General features: G+C 34.5%; 1 protein-coding gene and 1 non-coding gene across 6 annotated transcripts in view; both read left to right on the forward strand.

Annotated features, from left to right (window-relative positions):
- SGCZ (sarcoglycan zeta) overlaps positions 1-23358 on the forward strand; it is an 874970-nt gene that overhangs the window by 611862 nt on the left and 239750 nt on the right. The gene's annotated exons all lie outside the window — the stretch shown is intronic.
- LOC119258328 (U6 spliceosomal RNA) lies at positions 4435-4540 on the forward strand. The gene has a single exon (XR_005128196.1). It is a non-coding gene; the product is annotated as a U6 spliceosomal RNA (small nuclear RNA).

The raw sequence follows: 23358 nt of genomic DNA on the forward strand, positions 1-23358 counted from the left end.
TAATGATTTATGGGAACACATTGTGCACTAAGAGATCGCTAATGTATGTTGCCTTTCCCCTTAAAATATTTTATCTTTTGATAACATATGGCTTGTGCATGGCTCTCTGTGTGTGTGATCCTGCCCATTTAAACTGTGGTGTGTCTATTGGAGAATGTGTTTTAGGGATTTTGAGGAGAGGGGGTCATGAACTTGTAAACTTTCTTACAACCCTGCTTAATAAATAATTGTACCAGTAATGATCCAAATAGTTAAACCAAGTGAACAAAATGGACATTAATTAATGTTAATGCTTTACAGAAAAGAGGTCTTTACATTTGAGTAAAATGAAGAAATTCAACCAGAGAAATAATATATGTTAAAAATTGATGAGTATAATGAATCCACAATATGTTTCAAGTTAGTGGAAAAAGTATGCATAATATTTTAATTCCATTTTTCTATTTTAGGAGTGGCTTATTAAAAGGAATATTTATTTTTCTTTCAATCCTGAATACAAAAGACCTTAACAGAAGTTATTTGAGAATCTGGGCCAATGAAATAAGAAAACTGATTTTAAAAGTTGTATATATATATTTCTGTACATGAATGTAAAAATACTGCTTTCCTGAGCTGTTTTCTACAATAGAATACAGACTGACTTGCAATAGTCACTCAATAAATGGTTACTGGGTCATCAAAACAACACATTGTTTCCATGAATTTTTATTTTATAAGAAAACTACTCAGTTTTTATACTCATCAGATTGAAATGGGAGAGAAAAGGAAGGGGGAGAAGGAAAGAGCGGTGAAAATTAAGAGTTAGAGGATGGAATCAACAGGCCTCATTTTGCAGTTCATTTCCTCTCTGTCTTTGAATTCCATTTTTTTTTTTTAAGTAAAAACCTATGGTATGATACACTCAGGATCATATTCAAACAATCTTGGTATTTTCGATGCAGAATATGGAAGGTGACTGATATTCAATATTTCTGTATCGCAGTGAATGACATTCTGATGCCCAGGAGATGCATAAATTTACAAACCATTGCATTTATGTAAAATATAGATAATGTCATATAAGCAAGATGGGGGAGAAAAACCTGTGATCAAACTAGTTGTAGCTGTGAGATTCAATCAAATGTAATTGTAACAAATCGAAATCTCATAAAATGCCAATTTCAAGTATTTTTTCTGGTCTATAATACTTCATTTTTACCACACATTGATTCTCAGTACATGTTTTGTATATAATGAAAATACAGTCTAGTTAGTCTTCTTTTTTACTTTCCTACCCACCTCACTGCCATTTGCGTACACACACATACACAAAAACTCTCTCCCATATAAGCTGATTAAAATTAATTCAGATGGACAAACAGGGTCTTTGGTGTAAACAGTTAGTTTAGATTAGTAATAATGTCATGTCAGTTTGAGTCATATTTGCATTTTTTTAAAATAAGATAGGCCTTGCTTATTTTTTTGAGAAAATGTTTGTATCCATTTCAAAATTTTCTGGCCACTGAAATAGATTTGTTTACCCACAGAGCAAAGTGAGCATTGTAAGTAATAGCTTAAAATTTTTACACTTTTTTGTTCTCAGACTAATTTTTAATGCAATCATTGCCTCTTACAAAATGACTTTGGTAATTTAATTTGCTGATAATGCATTTTTAAGTAAAGTGGGAATTATACAAGAATTTATATTGGTCTTTCATATTTAATAAAATTAAGAGCCTGAAAGAAACATGTTTTGCAAAATTAAATTACTTTTCATTCAGTTCTATTGGCTGCTGATATTTTATCTTTACAGAAATGTAAATATATGTAATATTATATTATAAATAAAAAGTATAAATCTCCAGAAAATAATTTAAAATAGCTTTTATTTAAGTGTGAAAGAAAAATTGCATCAGGTACTTAGGTAAGGAAGACTTTATTCAAAACTATTGCCATAGAGATCAAGGTTGTTATAGTTGAGGAAAGGATTTAAACTGAACTCTCTTGAAACAAAAGTCAAGAAAGTTTGTAAGCAGGGCCTCCCTGGTGGCACAAGGGATTAAGCACCACACTATGAAGCAATCCACAGCCTCTGCAGCATGAGTTTGATCCCTGGCTGACCAGGAAGAAACCCATGTGGCGAGGCAGACCTCTCCAGTCTGCCCACTGTTCCCCTCAGCAGTCAGTCTCACTGTTCTATTCCCCACTCTGTCTCTGGTGAATCCTCTCACCCCCTGCATCTCTGGCCTGCACCCAAGCTCTTGAATGAATAAATAAATAGATCTTTTTTAAAAAGGCATTATTTAAAAAAAAGGAAGTTTATAAGCATTTGGATGAGCTGGAAGAATCTAATGATCAGTATATGAAAGGGCAGTTGATCAGCATGATTAGGTGAGATGCATTTGCTAATTGGTGTTTATAGAAATTAGGCATCCCCCTTCCCACAGAGACTGGAGAGATAGGGAAGTCATCTTTCTTGATGATTGCAGTGTCAAAGAGATGGGTATCAGGTCCTTGAGAAACACATTCCTGTCAAGAGGTTTCAAAAAAAATGTGTTTGTAGAATTAAGGCTACTAGAAGGAGAGAGTTAAGGGTGGGAACAAAAGAGAGGTCCAGTGGATTATGGTAAAGGATTATGGGTTCTTTGGTGGTGGGTATGATCTAATAATATGCATCTGAAGAAGAGTGAGCATATGTCCCTAAATCATTCACAGTGTTTTAAGCCAACGATATTTCAATAAAAAATATAAACTATAAGAATAAGAAAGATTTACATCTCAAAGTGGCAGAGAAAAAAATTTACAATTGCAAGCTTTGTAAAGTAAGTGTTCTAAGAAAAGGAAGTCCAGGGACCTAGACTTAGGAGGAAAGCTGTCTAAAATTTATTCAAACTGAGGGAGAAATTTAGTGCTGTTTTTCTTATAAGCAAAAGACAAAAATAGTTTGTTTTAAAAAGTGATAATTGGGTGAGCAGACCTCTCCTGTCTCGCCCGCTGCTCCCCTCAGCAGTGTATTTTGTCAGTCTGCCTGTTCTGTTCCCTGCTCTGTCTCTGGTGAATCCTCTCACACTCCCTCACATCTGGCCTGTACCCCAGCTCTTGTCTAAATTTAAAAAAAAAAGTTTTTTTTTTTTTATTTTAACATTTATCATTTTTTTTCTTTTTTTTAAGATATATTTATTCATTTACACAAGCACTGGGTACAGTCAGAAGCACGGGAGGGTGAGAGAATTCACCAGAGCCAGACCAGGGAGCAGAACAGGCAAACTGAAGAAGTACACTGCTGAGGGGAGCAGCAGGCGCAGCAAGAGAGGCCTGCACGCCATGTGGGAACCTTGCAGGTGGCCGGGGATTGAACCGGCGCTGCGGAGGCTGTGGGCAGCTTCGCAGCCCAGCACTCAACCACTGCGCCACCAGGGGAGGCCCAACATTTATCATTTTTTACATTTTTTGACAATATTTGCTTCCCCCCACCCCTGAGCCAACACACATGGCCCAGTAGACCTCTCCTGTCTCACCTGCTACTCCCCTCAGAAGTGTATTTCAGTCAATACGCTCGTTCTGCTCCCCACTCTGTCTCTGGTGAATCCTCTCACCTCCCGGCACCTCTGGCCTCCACCCCAGCTCTTGTATGCATAAATAAATAAAAAATAAATTGTTAAAAAATGATGATGAGATGAAGGATAGTATTTAAAACTCTTATTCAAAATACAACATAGGACAAATATTAATCCATCAGTCATCCATAGAATCTATTGACAGGATAAAAATGTTTTATCAGTAGTATAAAGAACAAGTGAGATAGTAGGGGATAATGAGGTTATGATGTAAAAACTCACGCAATTTGCAGCTGCATGGAGGGAGCTGGAAGGGATCATGCTCAGCAAAATAAGCCAGAAAGAAAAAGAAAAACGAAAAACACTGGATGGTCTCATTCATAGCAGGAATTTAGAAGACCCAAAAATAACCAGGAAAAAGATGAATTATAATAAAGTAAAAATCAAAATCAACAAGCAACTATAAACCAGAGACATACTACCTATGGGGGCGGGGAGGTCTAGGGTCAAAATAATGGGGATGGGAATTGTATGGGGACTATAACCAAGATGAAAATGCATATATTGTGCAAAAAATGAAAAATGATGTAAAAAATGTATAAAATTAAAATAAAAGGACCAGAAGGAGCCAGAAAGATGAATTAGAATTCTGATATCTTTCTGTTGGAGAATTTGCCTCCCTGAAGGATAAAAATGAAAAGCCAAGCATCATATCCATAAGTCTTATGAACTTGGAGAGAGAAAAATTGTATCCAAAGCCTATTAAAAGTAGGGATCCTCATTAATCACCCAGGTGATCTTGAGAACATTCTATGGGAGAAAGGGAGAAATGATAAACCAGAATTAAACCGGTCATAACATTACTGTTGGAAACTCCAATCCTGAAAATAGTAATGAGGTGCTGACTTGGGAACACGTATACTAAAATTGGGATGATACATACTAGATTATAATGATCCCTGCACAAGGATAACATGAGCATTTATGAGGAATTCCATAGTTTAGAAAATACATATTGCTAAGGTGGAATTGATAATGTTAGTTTCCTATGCCTGGCAAAAGAAAATTCTCTCCCAGATAAGATAACTTTAACTGAGTACTCAGAAACATTCTAATTTTTGTACTGTCTCCAAGTAGTGAGTTTAATCCCTGGATAATATAGTTGAAATAAATTGTCACTTAACAGAAGAGTAATGGTTGAAATAATGAACATTTCAAACTCAGTCCCTTAGAATCTGGAAGACACTGATACAATACAAATTAGTTCAGTTGGTGACAACAAAATAAACAGAAAGAAAAAGGTGAGGTTCTGGCATTCACACAGCATAAAATCATATTCTTTGCTATATTTAACTTGTCCTATAAGACATTGCATTCCTCATTGTGAACATTTTAACAGACTTTGATTCAGAAAAGATTTATATGTTTATTTGTAGTATGAATAAAAAAATTTACAATTACATTAGGAAATTATGAGGTGGAATATAACTAATAATACAGAAATTGAGTCTTAAAGAGTTTTAGATTAGATAATCTAGATAATAAGATAATCAAATTTTATCTAGCATGTCATTGTAATACAGATAACCTAAAAAGGACAAATTATCCAACCATGTAAACAGACAACTTGGGGAATCAAAGAGAAGAAGTGTAAATTTGGTCTTCTCAAATTTGGGTCAGTTTCTCAGATTCACTTCTAGTGTGACTATGACTTTTTTTTAATTGTACTATTTATTTATTTATTTTTAAAGATTTATTTATTTATTTTTATTTATACAAGAGCTGGGGTACAGGCCAGAGGTGCAGGAGGGTGAGAGGATTCACTAGAGTCAGAGCGGGGAGCAGAACGGGCAGACAGACCAAAAGCACTGCTGAGGGGAACAGCAGGTGCCACAGAAGAGGTCTGACATGCCATGTGGGAATCTCACTGGCCGGCCAGGAATCGAACCTGCACTGTAGAGGCTGTGGACAACTTCACAGCACTGTGCTCAACCCGCTAAGCCACGGGGAGGCCTAATCGTGCTATTTAAATGAAGCCTATATTTCATACACTGTGGTACCTTACTGGTACAAGTGTTTCATCATGCGCTCTCTGAAATGATGTTGTATTCCAGAATGAAGGAAGAATCCACCTCTGTTGGGCACAATGAGAGCTATATGTTGACATTTTTGTCTCTACATAATATCACCTTAATAATTAACAATAAAATTTAATCATTCTGTAGGAAATATAGTTGAGTCATACGTTGCCTATTTTGTAGTAAAGTTTTATGTTTATTAATTATGGAACATATTACTTAGGATGTAGACTAAGCTGTTAATCATCAAAATAGGTAAAAAGATAGTACCTTCATAATTTATTTCTCTCTGGGATACCCATACAGAAGTGAGGGATTCAGTTCTAGTAGGAAACTACTCCATGTCTCATCCCAGACACCCAAATTGAGTGATCCTTTGTACCATGCTCAACAAATAGCCTCCATTTCCATTTCCAAGGGGATATGGCAGTGCTGTGATCCTGCCACTTCAAGGGATGTGTAAAACAAGTCCATCCATATGCTAAAACAATAACTGAAAAGTAATGTGGCTGTATAATTTATTATCTGAACCAGGAAAGTTTTGAGAACTATTCACCAAAGTATTTTGTAAATACTTATGTAATTTTTTGAAATATTTATTTATTGACTTAATATGAGAGATAAGATTATATATTTGAGCCCTTTCTTGTATTTTGTTTTTGTTGTGGGTTTGTATTACTATATATTGATATTTCCCTTCTACTAGTCCTTATGCTGTGTCCCATAAATTCTGGCAGGTTGCATTCCCACTTTAATTTATCTTGAGATATTTTTGTTAAAGATGTATTTATTCATGAATAAAAGAACTGGGGTGTAGATCACAGTCATGGGGGTGAGAGGATCCACCAGAGAGTGGGGAGCAGAATAGGCAGATCCACTGAAATACACTGCTGAGGGGAGCAGTGGCCAGACGGAGGAGGTCTGCTGTGCCATATGGGTTGCTCCCTGACCTGATGGGGATCGAACTTGTGCTGCAGTTCCTGAAGATAGCTTGATAGCGCTGTGTCTTTAACCCCTGCGTCACCAGGGAAGCCCTATTTTGCGATATTTTTTAAAATTTCTTCTTGGATTACTTCATTAACCCAGTAGTCATTCAATGCTGTATTGTTCAGTTTCCATATATTGAAGTTTTGTTGTTGTTTTTTTTTTGTGATTTCTTTTTGTTGTTCATTTCTAGTTTCATAAATTCATGATCAATGAAAAAAGTTGGTATGATTTCAATCTTCAAGAATTTGTTGATATTTGTGACCCAGTATGTGGTGAATCCTGGAGAATGACCTGTGTATACTTGAGAAGAATGTGTATTCAGCTTTTGAGGCATGCAGTGTTCTGTAAATGTCTGTTAAATCCATGTGGTCTGATTCAGTTTAAGGCTGTAGTGTCCTTATTTATTTTCTGTCTGGTTGGTTTATCCATTAGTGAAATTGAGGTGTTGACATCCCCTGCCAATAATTTTTTATCCCCATGTCGGTTTTCAAATTTGACAGCAATTGCCTTATACACTCATGCTTCATGTTTCTTTTTCTTGGGTGCATATATATCGGTGTTTATATCTTTCTTATGTACTGTTGCCTTAATTATTATTAGTGCCCATCCCTGACCCTTGTTACCATTTTTAGCTGGAAATCTATTTTATCAGATATAATTATGCCTGTCCCTGCCTTCCTTTGGATTCCATTTGCTTGTAGGATTATATTCCTACTGTTTATTTCAAGTCTGTGCATAGCTTTGGAGCTCAGATGTGCTTCTTCGAGACAGAAGAAAGTTGGATTCTGTTTTTCAATCTAAACCAGACACTATGTTTTTCATTTACATTTAGAGTGATTCTTGATATATGAACTTCCAATCCTGCCATTTTGTCTTTCACTCTGTGGTTCTATTTACTTGTTTAATTCTTTGTGAATGTTCTTCTCTTTGATGTAGATACAAGAGCTTCTTTCAATATTTCTTAAAGGGAGGAGTCTAATGATTGCAATATTGTTCAGCTTCTGTTTGTTTGAAAAGGTATCTATTTCTACCTCGCATTTTGAAGAATTTCAACAGAATAATCTTGGCTGTCAGATTTTATATTTAAGCATTTTGATCAGTCCATTTCTTGCTTGGATTCCAATGCAGTTCATTCCATTTGGTTCTCTCCTTCCTTGTAGTTTTTTTTTTTTTTTTTTTTTTTTTTTTCCTCATAGACAACAGATGTATGCCTGAGCAGGGTTCCTTTATAAGTTATCTGCTGCTTCCTCCCAGCCAGCTTCAATATTCTTTCTTTGTTTCAAATTATTGGGAGGTTTACTACTATGTGTATTTGGTATAGGTTTTACTCTGTTTTTGTAACCTGGCATTCTTGTAGTTTTATGGAATTAGATGTTCAGTTCCTTCTCCAGTTTGGGACATTTTACTGTATTATTTTTTAAGTTCTCTGTGCCTTTCTTTCTCGTTCCCTTTTTACATATTCATTATTCCTATATTGCCTTTACTCATTATATCAGAAGTCTGGAATGTTTCTTAATTTTTTTCTTCATTTCTCTCTCTTTTCATCTGAATTCTTTGGGCATTATCATTTTCAAGATCCCAATTCAGTCTTCCTTTTGTCTATTCTACTTCCACAGCTTTCTCCAAGATTTTTAATCTCTTCTGTTGATCTTTTCAGACCCTCCATCTCTGTTCTTTTCTTATTTAACATTTATATTTAAATCTTCTGTTTGTTAATTTATTTGCCAGGACATTCATTTGTTTTTCTAAATTTTCTTGTGTACCTTTAAACAGCTTTTCTGTGTTGTTGTTTTAAATTTCTTTGAATTTATTTATTATCATAAATAAATTATGTTTTAATCCTGTAGCTAATGAAATCCTGTATCTAATGAAATGGAAAACTCTTCTATGTCATTTTGATTGGGTTCTGGAAATTTGATGGTATTCTGTACTGTAGATTCCCCTGGAGCCCCCCGTTTTTATTTGTCATAATTTTTATCTCCCCTTTATTTACTTCCTCTATATTAGAGCTTCCACTTTTCCAGTAGACGACACAGTATGTGAGAGTTAATCTGTAATTAAGTCTTCAGAGAGTGGAGGGAGTGCCCTACAGAGGTATGTCACTCCTGAGAGTGATATCCATATACTCTGCTCATGCCTGTGTTAACACTGCTAACTCTACTCTTGAATCTCAGACTTGGATCTCTGCTGTCTGTATACCACCGTGGTGCAGAACATTGTCTCACTGTATATGCTCAGTCCCTCTAATCATCTGTTGCCTGGGAGAAATAGGTGGTAGGTGTCATGCCTTTCTGAGTTTTGCCTTCCTCACTGGGAGCTCCACATGCCTGCTTCACCACAGCATTCATGGCAATATCTACAAGGACCTGATCCATAGCAATAATCTTTGCCTTCCTCTCCAGTCACAGATATGAAGTGTGGTTTCCACTCCTACATATGCCTCTTCACCCACTCCCCCTTTTGTGCTGAGAGTTGAACTTCCTTCACATCTCTTGCAGCATTTGGTTCAGCATAATTCCTGGTGATGGTGAGATATTTTCATTTCACTCCAAATAACAGGATCCTCTGAGTTCCAATTTGACCTCTCACTTAATTATCCTCAGAGCAAAGCATGAGACTTTTCCTGATGCCATCCTCCCAGAAAGACTCCATTTTCACACTCTTTTTATTTATTTTATTTTTATAGTCCCCAGACAATTGTACCCCCCTTATTTTGACCCCAACCCCTTCTTTCCCCGCCCCCCCCCATAGTGTGTCTCTCTGGTTTATAGTTGTTTGTTAATTTTGATTTTTTCTTTCTTATAGTTATTCTTTTTCCTGGTCCCTTATTTTTCTAGATTCCTTCTATGACTGAGACCATCCAATATTTTTCTTTTTTACACTCTTAAGTGATGCTATTGTGAATGATGGTTGTTATTTCAGGCACATTTTCAACTAGCTCTGCTTATCATTACTTACTTTTTTCTTTCTCTCTTGTTAGGTTATTGTTTTCTTCCCTTCCTTTTTTGACTGAATTCTGAGATCCATAGATTTCAAATGTGTCTGAGTTTTGTATGCTGTTCCTTTATATACCTAAACATTAGTTTGGAAAGTTGTGCATTGTGTGGAGGATCAGAACCCTTCAAAAAATTGCTTTTGATGTTCAGAAATTTAACAAATGAAGGTCTGATATTTTATGGTATTAAATCAGAATAGATTTATCTAAACAGAACCATTTATTAGCCTGTAATACATATTGTTTCAGATAGGTTTAGTGGAACATAAACTACAGAGGAGAATAAAGTAATATAAAAATACTCTGAAGATGTAGCTAATAAAAATAAGATAATTGTGTCATTTCAGGTACCTAAACTCGATTTAGAATACTAATGGGGTAATAAAAATCACTGGCATGTTAAATAAGTTATAAATAGTAAGAAGCATGAACATATAGGCTGTAAATTTCAATGATGAATATTAACATTCATTAATGGGTTCATAAAATCAAATGTTTAAAACCAAAGTACTTCAATATCTTAAAGTTTCTTTGAAAGGCTTTTGCCAGCAGACTTGGGCATTTTCTTGTTACTGAAATTCAAAAGTTGCTTTTCCAGTGGAAATTCATACAATGAATTTTATGGAGAAATATTTTATATATTGAATATTAATAATTAGTATAATCCTTTAAATTATTTACAGAAGTGGAAAGAAACAATGGGTGGAGTTAAAAGGGAGGGATGCGTAAAGTAGAATATACCATAATCTTAAATTAGATGAAGAACACTTGTGAGTAGCAGTTCTTCAGAAATTTCCCACAGTGAATGAGATAAGTGTTTTCTGTAGGTCCTTGGTAGAATCACAGCCTGTTTTTTGTTTTATTGAGAAATACAGGAGAATACAGTAATTTTTTAAAGAATAGAAAATTTTCTGTGTCTTCTTGTAAAGTCATAGATTAACTGGGAATTCTCCTAGACAGTGAAGCTCAAAATAAAGTCCATGAATGTAGGTGTCAACAGGAATATATATTAGTTCTTGTTTGGCCATTTAACTGTATGAACCACTGGCAAATCTCTTAACTTGATAAAACTGCATCATGCCATCTTATGGGGGGTATTTTATCAATGATTTCAACCAGTCATCATAATAATTCACTATAGTACCTGATTTGGAATATAGAATATACTCAGTGAAAATAATTAAACTGATAATTCATAAATAAATAGAAATTTTCTTTAGAGACATTTGGTATCTTGTGACTTTTGTTTTAATTGATAGTTCATTTAAGAGAATTGGTTCTTTTTATTTTTTTATTTTATTATTTTTTTAAAGATTTATTTTTATTTATTTATTTATACAAGCACTGGGTATAGTCAGAAGCGCGGGAGGGTGAGAGAATTCACCGGAGCCAGAGCAGGGAGCAGAGCAGGCAGAAGGACCAAAGCACACTGCTGAGGGGAGCAGCGGGTGGCATGAGAGGTCTGCGAGCCATGTGAGCCATGTGGGACCCTCCTCTCGTGGCCAGGGAGCAGCTGGGGGTCGAACTGGTGCTGCAGAGGCTGCTGGCAGCTTTGCAACCCAGCGCTTAACCACTGCGCCACCGGGGAGGCTCGTATTGGTTCTTTTCAATTGTTTTGTTTTAATAAATTGTATGAGTGCATACCTATACATGTATACCAAATTTTGCACCATTTAAATGAATATATTGTTCTCTGTGTTTGTGTCATCCACATAGAAATTGTCACAGTCTTCTTTGAATTGGAATTATTTTTAGTTCTTATATCTTCTGGCTGTAAGACCTTGATTACAATATAAAATCCTAGAATGTTGTAATAGGGATGCTCTTTTTATCATATCTTCCATAATGTCTAGCACAATGTTTTCTATTAAATATAAATCAACTAATGAAGATATGAAATAAGTTAAAATATTAACTTCATTGTGAGCCACCTTTGAAAATTTAATCTTAATAAATTTTCAATCAAATATAGTTTCTTCTGTTTTAGTAAGAGTAATACAATAATGAGTCATTCATAGAAATGCCAGATGTTTAAATGCCAAAAGGGAGCTATATTTTAAAAATTCTTAACTTAAAAATTGTTGTTATATTATTTTACTTTAGTTTTTGATTAATCACTTTATAATTACTTATTAGTTGTTTTAATTGCAATCCAGCACTTATTCTACAGTATTTTAATGACTTGAAAGACAATCTAGTCATTTAAGAGAATAATGTTTAAACACTGATATGTCATAAAATGAAAGAGAAAATGAAACTACATTTTTATTAACGGCATGTTAAAAGGTAATTTATTTTTCTTATAACTACAAAGTTCAGTTTGTTATATAAGTTGTAGAGCTATACACTGCAATGTTCTTTCATGATTTAACATATTCTGCTTTTTAAAATAATCTAAGAACTCATCGAATCACATTATGATGTCAGATTGGTGAGAAAAGAATGGACATCTGAATACTTAAGTTATTTGGCATTCAGCATAGATTTTTGGTTACGTCATCTATAAAGAGGTTCAAAGGATGGATGTAATTATAGCAGATTTGACCTTTTCAAATTTATCTCACACATCTTTGAATGATGTGTTTGCAAGATTAAAACTATCTGTTACTTTAAAAAAAAATTCAATCTTTGGTGGCTAAAATAATTTGGATGTAATAAGAGGTTATGTCACAGGCAAGTAATTGATTTTTCAGTGTAAATCAAAATCTAGCAGTAAACTTAAGTATTTTAGCTTCTGAATATAGTTTCAAAGTTCCTTGAAGGAGAATGTGTGCAATATATAATTTAGAAATGCATTCTTCTTTTTAATGGGCAGATATACTTTAATTTAGAATGAAGGGTCTATCTAGTATGATTTATATTATCCATATATGAAAGTAATTTATAGGTCTCTGTAAAATAAAAAAAATATGCATAAACTTTGAAAGAAAGTTATAATGATTATTTCCACAAAATACACTTCTGCAAAACATAGGGGTGCAGCTTCCCTTTGGAATTAATGTTTCTGTGTCATTTGGGTAAATACCTAGGAGTGGAATTGCTGGATCATATGGAAGCTCTATCTTTAGTAGGTTGAGGAATCTCCACACAGCTCTCCATAGTGGTTGGACCAGTATGCACTCCCACCAGCAGTTCAGGAGAGTTTCTTTTTCTCCACAACCTTGCCAACATTTGTTGTTGTTAGTTACACATGCAGTTTGCAGCAACATGGATGGAGCTAGAAGGGATCATGTTCAGCAAAATAAGTCAGAAAGAAAAATACCGGATGATCTTGCTCATAGCAGGAATTTAGAAAACCTAAACAAGGGACCAGGAAAAAGACTAATTAATGCAAAGTAAAAATCAAAATCAGCAAGCAACTATAAACCAGAGACACACTACAGCAGGGGTTGGGGGGCAGGGAGAGGAAGGATTAGGGTCAAAATAAGAGGGGGGTGCAATTGTATGGGGAATATAACCAAAATGAAAATACATACATTGTGCAAAAATGAAAAATTATGTAAGAAGCATATAAAATAAAATATTTAAAAAATATACTTCTGGTACTAGTAAAGTAGGATTAGAATTAATTTGTAGCATGCATTTCTGTGTGAATATATTAGCTGATATGTGTGTGCCTTGATTTCAAAGTAAATATGCCATACAAGTACATCTTATGTGTAAGAATTGAAAAAAACGAGAAACACATAAATCACTGTTCAGTAGCCACCTGCCACATGCAGCTATTGAACACTTGAAATGTAGTTACTGCTGCTAAGAAAGGGATGTTTAAACTTTATTGTTCACTGATTTGTCTAAAAATTAAAATGGAAATAATCATGCATGGCTAATGAAGTTTGTGATGGGTGGTGTTCTTCTAGAAGATTAAAGATCCTAGCTCCTGGTCATTCTTTCTTAAAAAAAAAAGAGAGAGAGAAGCACATAAAGCTAGGTTATGTATTGAGAGATTGATGAAATGTTGTAACAGAAAGCATTCAGGAACTTGACCCTGAATTTCTACTAGGGCCAATGGTTGTATATTTACCAATTTAGTGTTTGCAATGATTTTATAGAACTTAATTATTTTGATTTATGGGAATTGAGTATATTTCAAATTTAGTATATGATTCTGCAGAAGGTTTTACACATTTTATTTCCTCTGGCATCCATGCTTCGCAGATGTAAATTCCTAATATTATAAAAAGGAAAACATATGGATAAGTTTCTCTTAATTGTATCACATATAAGTAAATAAATCACTACATCTGGAAATGTACCTTATATACGGACAGATATATGGGTATTCTAATTATTTCAAAAAAAATGGTATTTTTGCTGATGATTTATTCATAATGTTTATTTTGACATATATGTGATATTCATTTGAGATCCTTGCAAATTTATTTACCTACTGAATAGAATTATTCATTTATTTAGAATCATTATAATAGCAATTAATGACAGATATCTGTTTGATATTTAATTTAATATGTGGACCAATTATTGAATTGAACACTGTTAAATGGGCACTGAAATAGTCATTTTTAGTCATTTAATTGCTCGTTCATGATATTTAGGAAATAGTAAATTGTTTATCAAATTTATATAGCTATTTTGACATCATAAGTTACTTTCCAAGTGAATTGGTAATAATAATAGGATATGTTGAATAATTTATTAGCAAAGGAGAATTTATTGAGAAAATTTTTACAGGGATCTCCCTTGAGATAGTCAATCCAGAAATCAGTTCTTCTTTATATATACCATCAAAATAATTGAAGATTTTGTCTTATGTTTAGTATTAGATTGAACTGATATATGTGGCTGCTCACAGAAAAGTAGCGTACATCTTACTCACGGGTGTTTAATTAGCATCTTTAATGATATAGTACCATTGCTAAGAGTATGATTCATGAAAGTATGCTAATTACTATATTTTCCAACACTGCAAATTAGCCACTAGTCTGTGATACCAAGTACACAAAAACCAGTTGAATATAATGAATGACATTCTACATACATACTGACATTCTACATGTCATTATATTCAAGTTTGCATTTTGATTTATTTAATAATTTTGGGAAATAATATTAATTTGCTATGTTTTGTATTACAACTTTGAAGAAAATAAAAATGCAAGTTATAAAAGGCTTACTGAATTCTTTAAGGTGATAATATTCCATTAAAATAACATTTATATGTTTTGTTTAAAGAATGTTTAGAAAATTAATTAAAATGTAAACACATCTGTCTGCCTTGAAATGATATATTTTTTCAAAGTATTCAAAGTAATGAAAGAGAAATTTTAGAGAACAATAGGAGCTTCCCTGACTAAATGATATTTAAACTCAGATCTGAAGAATGGGTAAAAGCTAAATAAGAAAATACAAGAGAGAACATAAGGCTCTTATGGAAAAACAAGAATTGTGTTTGAGGTAGGAAGAGCAACAGTTGAGGGAGAGGGAGTGAATGGCTAACCCTTAGTATTTGAACTCCAAAACCTTTGCATGTAATTCCTGTACAGTATTATGCAGGTCAGTGATTCTTAGCCAGGGGAAGTTTTGCTGATATGGGACATTTGGTAAACATCTTTAGTGACCACAACTTGCCCCCACAGATTATTCAGTCCAATATGTGAATTGTGATGACTTTGAGAAACCTACTGTAGGTAATGGTATAGTTATGGACTTCATAGTCATCATCAGTAGCTTTGTCTTTCCCTAGGCCTGATAGAAGGTCAATAAAATGTCTTAAAAAAAACAAGTTAGATGAGTAGGGAAAGTGACGGTGCATTAATCAGATTTTCTTTTTCCTTTTTTCTTTTTTATTATTGAGCTTATTTGCATTTTCTGTTTTTTATTTTATTTTATTGATATGATATTGCTTTCCAGTGTTGCTTGTGTTTTAGAGGTATTGGATCATCCACTTCAGGTGTTATGTGGACACCACACCCACCGCCAAAGCACCCATAGTCCTCCAACAGATTTTTATTTGATGTGATCTCTGATTATAGAGTTAACTGAATGGGAGGAGGTGGGTTGTAGGAATGCAAGAAAAGTGTTTAGTTTATTGCAATGGAATCAACAGAGGAAAATGACAGATGTGATAAGGATAACAATGCATTCTATCCAAAGTCAGTGTATACATATAGTCTAAACATGTGATATAAATATGATTGTTATATTCCTCATCATACATACTGAAATTAAGCAATCAAAATTCAGATTGGTGATCTGACCCATGCAACCTTCAATTTTAACACTAGATATGGACCAAATAAAAGCATTGTCTATGATCTTACTGAAGAATTAATAAATAAATGTCAATTCTGTTTCAAAATGTTTATTTTGATTGACTAAGACTTTTGCACTTCCAATTTTATTTTTTTATTTTTAATTATTTTTTAATTTTTTATATCATTGTTCATTTTTACACAATATTTGCTTCCCCCACCCCCTCAGGTGTAGTCCCCATAGTGTTTCCTTCACCAATGCACCCGTGCACCATCACCTCAGTCCCCTGTGCTCCTCCCTCCCTCCCTCTGATCCCTCTCCCGCCTCCTCCCCTGCAGTATGTCTCTGATTTATAATTTTCTGTTTTTCCTTTGTTGTGTTTTGTACTGTTATTACCGTTCTACACTGATGTCTTACTTGGTTCCTCTATATTCCTGTTGTAAGTGAAACCATCCGATATTTTTCTTTTTCCTTCTAGTTTATTTCACTGAGCTTAATTCCTTCTAGTTCCATCCACATTGCTGTGAATGTGATTCCAATTTTAGCATTAGAACACTAGCCTCCAAAGTTAGGCAAGATCTCAGCATTCGTCCAGGCTACTTTTTGAAACATTCACAACTTTATCTTCCCTAATCTAATAAGCAGGCCCAAGTAGTCATAAAATCTACTCCTTGAGACTTAGAAGTTCTTGTTCTATTCTTATCAGTATATCTCAATGGCTGAGTAAACTGTCAGTCTTTGGAATGTTGTTATTGTGAAAAGCTTTCCTACACACTTCAAAGTTATTAGCATCCCTTGTCTCTATCTAGTAAATGTCAATGATCCAATAACTTTTGGCAACCACAGACCCTGAGCTCGGGTCTAAGTAAGCGCTGAAGTCCAACGTAAATCACTCTGTAGATAATACAAAATGTCTAAGTAGTTCAGGGTTTTTGAATTCATGAATAATCTTTATATTAATCACCTACAATATTCAAAACACATATCAGTGTTTTAGAACATACTTTCATAATTCAGAATACTGGATTTTCAGTTGTGCCTGCACAACTATTTAAATTTAAGTAATTTACATTATATTTTCTTGCTCAATTTTCAGGTCCAGTTTTATCCCAACAGGGATAAAGCTACATCTCATTATTTCAACAATTTTTTTAAGATTTTTTTTTTTTTAAGATTTATTTATTTATTTATACAAGCACTGGGTACAGTTAGAAGCGCCGGAGGGTGAGATAATTCACCAGAGCCAGAGCAGGGAGCAGAGCAGGCAGAAGGACCGAAGTACACTGCTGAGGGGAGCAGCGGGCGGCAGGAGAGGTCTGCGCTCCATGTGGGACCCTCCTCTGGTGGCCGCGGAGCAGCCGGGGATCGAACCGGCGGCGCGGAGGCTTAAGGCAGCTTCGCAACCCAGTGCTCAACCGCTGCGCCACCGGGGAGGCCCTATTTTTTTTTTTTTTTAAGATTTATTTATTTATACAAGCACTGGGTACAGTCAGAAGCGCGGGAGGGTGAGAGAATTCACCAGAGCCAGAGCAGGAGCAGAACAGGCAGACCAACGAAATACACTGCTGAGGGGAGCAGCTGGTGCAGCAGGAGAGCTCTGCGCTCCATATGGGACACTCGCTGGTGGCCAGGGATCAAACCAGCGCTGCAGAGGCTGCGGGCTTTGCAGCCCAGCGCTCAACTGCTGCACCACCAGGGGAGGGCCTATTTCAACAAATTTTTGATTTACAAAAAATTTGCAAAAGTACTAGGAAGATTTCCTGTTTACCTTTTTCGCATCTTCTCAGTTTGACAACTGCACAATATGCTTATCAAAATTCAAAAATTCATATTTGTACATTAATATTAACTTAACCTACATACTTTATTTGAGTTCACCAAGCTTTCCACTAAGGTCTTTGTTGTTGTTGTTGCAGGATATAAATCAGCATATCATGTAGCATTTAGCTATATCTCCTCAATTTGGGGATAAGTTAACTCCAGTGCTGTTTTGATATTCCCTCACCTTTTACTGAGTCCTTCAAGATGTTCTGGGCTTGACTTTCTCTACCCAAACCCAGTTCCAGATTTATCTAGATCAATCAAAAATCTTTGGACAATTGCTGGAGGATTGTTTAGGAACTAAGATCGGCATATGAGATGTGTTTATTATCCCGCTTGTGGAATTGCTCCTAGGCCCTCTCAACAAACTGAGCTAAAAGAAATATATGTATCAATAATAATAGTACATGATTACACAGCTATATTTGTATCTGTATATTAAAACCAAGTATTCCTATGATACTTCTGATTCTAATCCACCAGTACTGAATTTCTCTAATGCTTCCCTCTTTCTTTATTTACAACTTCTTTCTCAACTAGTGAAATACCTAGTTGTATTTACATGTATTTAATAGTAACCTACATAAAAAGATGCTTCAAAATTGCCTACACATATCTCTGTGAAAAACAAATTAACTCAAGTACAATACTTATGTAAGCTTTTTTCCTCTTGAGCACACACACATATTCATACATATTCAATGAAAATATTGCTTTCTGGGCCTCCCCTGGTGGCAGAGGTTGAGCGCTGGGCTGCTAAGCTACCCGCAGCCTCTGCAGTGCCGGTTCGATCCCCGACTGCTCCCCGGCCACTGGAGGAGGGTCCCACATGGTGTGACAGACCTCTCCTGCTGCGCCCACTGCTCCCGTCAGCAGTGTATTTCGTCCATCTGCCTGTTCTGTTCCCTGCTCTGACTCTGGTGAATTCTCTCACCCTCCTGTGCTTCTGACTGTACCCAGTGCTTGTATAAATAAATAAATGAATAAATGAATGAATGAATGAATCTTTGAAAAATAAAAAAAAAGAAAATATTGCTTTCTGATGTTGCTTCACTTAGTTCACTTCCCTCCATCCCCAATTTTTCATTGTGTGTTTTTTCTTTTCTAATACTGTTAATTTCATTTGTTACTATTTACATTTAATTTTGCATTGCACACTTATCATGGTTGATTTAATTATTCTTTCACTTTTGGATATATGAGACATCACTACAGTACTAAATCAAAATTATTCAAATATATATATACATATATATATATATATATATATATATATTTAGAGAAGAATGACTCCCTTCTCTTTCCTGTTACTATCCTCCCTTCACAGTCCTGTCTTACGTATTCTTTCCCTGTGGGTAACTGTTTTACTCTATATATTTCTTTTGTATAAATAATGAAACATATTTATGTTTCCTTCAGTACTTTCCTTTCATTTTAAAATTTTAATAGCTCAATTTATACATAATTTTCATGTCATGAAGTTTACATCTGTCAAGTGTACATTCAGTACATGATATGCTGATTTATATACTGCATTGCCACACATTTAAAGTATTCTGTGATTATCACCATGCTTTGCCTTTAGAACATTTTTATCTCCTACCCCCAAAAATCTCTTCTTCCTGTTAAGCAATCATCCTTTCAACCCAGCTGAAGATAATACAAATCTATTTTGTGCCTCTATAAATTGTGTGTCTATAAAATATTCACTACCCACTGTATATAAATGGCATCATATGTATAATTCTCTTCTGTATACATGAAAGGTAGCATACAATGAATACTCTTTTGTACTTTGCTTTTTTCACTTAGAAGGATATCATATAAATCACTATAGATCAATATGTAGAATTCCTCATTCTTGTTTTATAGTTCCTGAACAATTTATTGTGTGATGAGTTATAAATTTTCCAGCCACTTTCCTAAGTATGGGTATTTAGGTTGTTTCCAAAATTTTGCAATTACAAGCAATATGCAAATAATATTGATATATGTGTTCATATTGTTGGAGGTATGCCTTTTGAGTAGAATCTTAGATGTGGGATTCCTAGTCAGAGTGCAAGAAGCATGTAATTATAATAGTCACATAATTATATGTAAATATATAAAATTGCATAATATATATATATATATATGTTATGATTACATGACTGCTGCTCTCTTTTTTTTATCAGTAGGCATTGAGACATTTCTAAAAACATTTAAAGCTTTTGACTATTTTCACTGGCAATATATGACAGCTAGTTTCACCAGACGCACCAACACCATATTTATACTTTTGTCCATTTTATAGATAAATAGTATCTTAGTATTGTTTTTTTTTTTTTTTAAAGATTTATTTATTTATACGAGCACTGGGTACATACAGTCAGAAGCGCGGGAGGGTGAAAGAATTCACCAGAGCCAGAGCAGGGAGCAGAACAGGCAGAAGGACCGAAGTACACTGCTGAGGGGAGCAGTGGGCACGGCAGGAGAGGTCTGCGCGCCATGTGGGACCCTCGCTGGTGGCCGGGGATCGAACCGGCGCTGCAGAGGCTGCAGGCAGCTTCGCAGCCCAGCGCTCAACCGCTGCGCCACCGGGGAGGCCCATCTTAGTATTGTTTTAAATTAGATTTCTCTGATTATAGTTGAGCTAGAATTTTTAACCTGTTTGAGCATCATTTTAAAATAGTTATGAATTGTCAGTTAATATATTTTGTCCATTTAACTATACTTTATTAACTATATGTCCATTTAACTATATCTTATTCTTTAATTTTAGACTCAATATATAATGAAGATTTTAATCCTTCAATGATAGTATATGTTATACATATTTTCATACTGTTTTTAATTGTATTTTGATTTTGTTTATGGTGTTTTGATATACAATTATAACAATTTTATGTAGTCAAATATGTCAATATTTCTTTGAGAATTTTTCTGCACCGATTTGAGAGCATTCACTCATCTTTTATCTTTTCCTTTAGTACTGGTTTGAATTTTTACAAACCCATTTTAAAGGGAAAACCACTTATAAATAAATATATATGTAGGGGATTACAGTTTGGAATAATTGTTATTATTTTTACATAAGATATTTCACAATGTCTTTTTTTTAGAGATGTTTTAGTTTCTCAGCAAAATTGAAGAGAGTTCCCATTCACCTTGATTTCCCACACTTGCAAAAAGTACCTCATTACAGCCCTGCCAAACCACCACTGTACAGTTGTTACTTCAATAGATGAACCTATGTTGACTCTTCACTATCATCCAAAGTCCTGGCTTGCATTCCCATTTACTATTGTACAATCTGTGGGTTGTGACAAATGTATAATGACATACATCGATTATTGTAGTATCATCCAGATAGTTCCACTGCCCTAACAATTCTCTGTGTATTGCCTTTTTGTCTTCCTTGTCCTTGACTCCTAACCACCATTATGTTTTTTCTAACATCTCCTAAGTTTTGTGTTTACCAGAATGTCACATGATTGGAATCATAGCATATATAGCCCTTTTAGTTTGGTTTCTTTTCACTTAGTAAACATTTCTTTACATATTTTAATTACTTGATAGCCTATGTTTTTATAATGCTGAATTACTATTTAATTAATTTTATTGTCTGGATGAACTGAGATTATTCATCCATTCATCTACCGAAGGGTAACTTGGCTATTTCCACGTTTGGGTAATTATGAATGAAACAACTCTGTGCAGGTTTTTGTGGACATACGTTTTTCAATTTTTTTTTTTGACTAAATCCAGTGGAGCTTGATTTTCGGTTAATACGGCAAGAATATGTTTAATTAAAAAAAATGCCAAAGTTGCTCCCAAGTAGTTATCATCTTGCATTCCAACTATCAATGAACGAGTGTTTGAGAGTTCCTGCTGTTCCATATCCTTTCATGTTGTCAGTGTTTTGGGTTTTGGTCATTCTACTAAGTGTGTAGTGGTATCTCATTGTGTTCATGCATTTATTTGATATTATATAACATGGAACAACTTTTCATATGTCTACTTGCCCTCTCTTTATCTTCTGGGGTGAGGTGTCTATATTTATGAATTTTAAAGTTTCTCTATATTTTTTGGATAATAGTTCTTTATTATGTACAAATATTTCCTCCTAGTCCAAGGATTTTCTTTTCACTCTATTGACATTACTTCTTTCTAAAATTTATCTATGGGTCATTATTTTTTAAATCACATATTAAAATTAAATTTGTTGCTTTATCATATGAGGAAAATTACAAGTTATAATGGAACTCCTTTGTTTCTTAATTTAATTAGTATTTCATAGGTCACATTATAATGACACAAGATTGTGTATCACTGTTAACAATACCTTCCTAACAGTGTAACTTTTCTAGTCTAAAATCACTGAACCCACCAACATATAAATATCTATCAGTAACAAACATAAGAGAAAAATGAAGATATGAAAAAATCTAAATTTCCTGCAGAGTCTCTTTCTATTTTCGTCAGTCTTCAAATAGTTTACTTTTAGTAGCAATAGAGACAAGCTGATTTATAGATCCCTGAATGCTTTAAAAGAGACTCTGCTTTTAACATGTATGGCATGATGGATAATTTTCTGACTATGAAATTGCTATCTAGTTTTTTGCCTTGGGGACCACTTAAAACAAGTACCCTCTGCTATCCTAGTGGGCTTGGAGCAAAGCAGCTGTATTTTGCACAGCACAGTGAATCATAATGGGCCATGTGCTGCTATGAATATTCATAAAGCTACCATTTTCTGCCTGGCCCCAAGATGATTCCAGTGGATGCTGCAAGAGGGGATTTGAAATACTTTTGTAGTATCCTTGAAAAGAATACACACATCAGGAAAAACAGAGCTTTAGCCCAGGTAATTCTATCCGTAGTGTGCACTTCAGAACTCTCCTCCAAACAATTTTGCCCTGTAGCAATGACACAGAAATCCATTGTAATGACAGAGATGAGAGGTTTAACTTTCTGAGAATCTTAAAATAGGTTAAATTAAAATCTAAGTGGTCACCATGGTACAGCACTGCTGACTGACACACTTCCTCACATGTGAAAAGAAATAGTCTGATTCAATAAAGTAGCAGTAGTCACTGAAGGATGTGATTTCCTGATGATACATTTAAGTAAAATGGTAGATACTTTCAAATTACTACCAGGGATACCAGGGCTCTCTTGATAAAGCAGATGATTATATTTCAACATAGACATTTTCTTCTACGCTTTCAAGTTAATTCAATACTTCTCATTACCCTCCTGACCCTTTATGCTAGACTATGCTGATTAAAAAGTCTATTTCCTACATTCAATTTTTTAAAGTCCCCTGAAGAGACTGAAATCACATAGGCATACCCCATGTATTTGCATGGTAAGGAGGCCTTAGTGAATCTTTATAGAGAGGATCATGATGATCGCTTATGAACTGAACTGTTCTCATTGACACAGTATCAGTAAAGAATATTGTTGGTGATTCAAAATCAGTGTACTTTGGCTTCATAACGTAAAACATGGCCTTACTGCATATTCACAGTGGCATGCATCTCTGTCCACAGTGATTCTAATTTTCTGTCTCCTTCATTGTCGCATATGTTAATTTCATAGTTTCACTGTAACATTTTCATTTTCTTCCCCTTTTGCTCTTAAGGAATAGTGGATTATATTATTTATTATGTTATCACCATTATATATAAATACATCACATATTATAATATATACTGTACATAGGTCACATAAAATATATTACCAT

This window comes from Talpa occidentalis, unplaced genomic scaffold (assembly GCF_014898055.3).
Source record: "Talpa occidentalis isolate TD23 unplaced genomic scaffold, MPIMG_talOcc4v2.1 talOcc4.4, whole genome shotgun sequence".
NCBI lineage: Eukaryota > Metazoa > Chordata > Mammalia > Eulipotyphla > Talpidae > Talpa > Talpa occidentalis.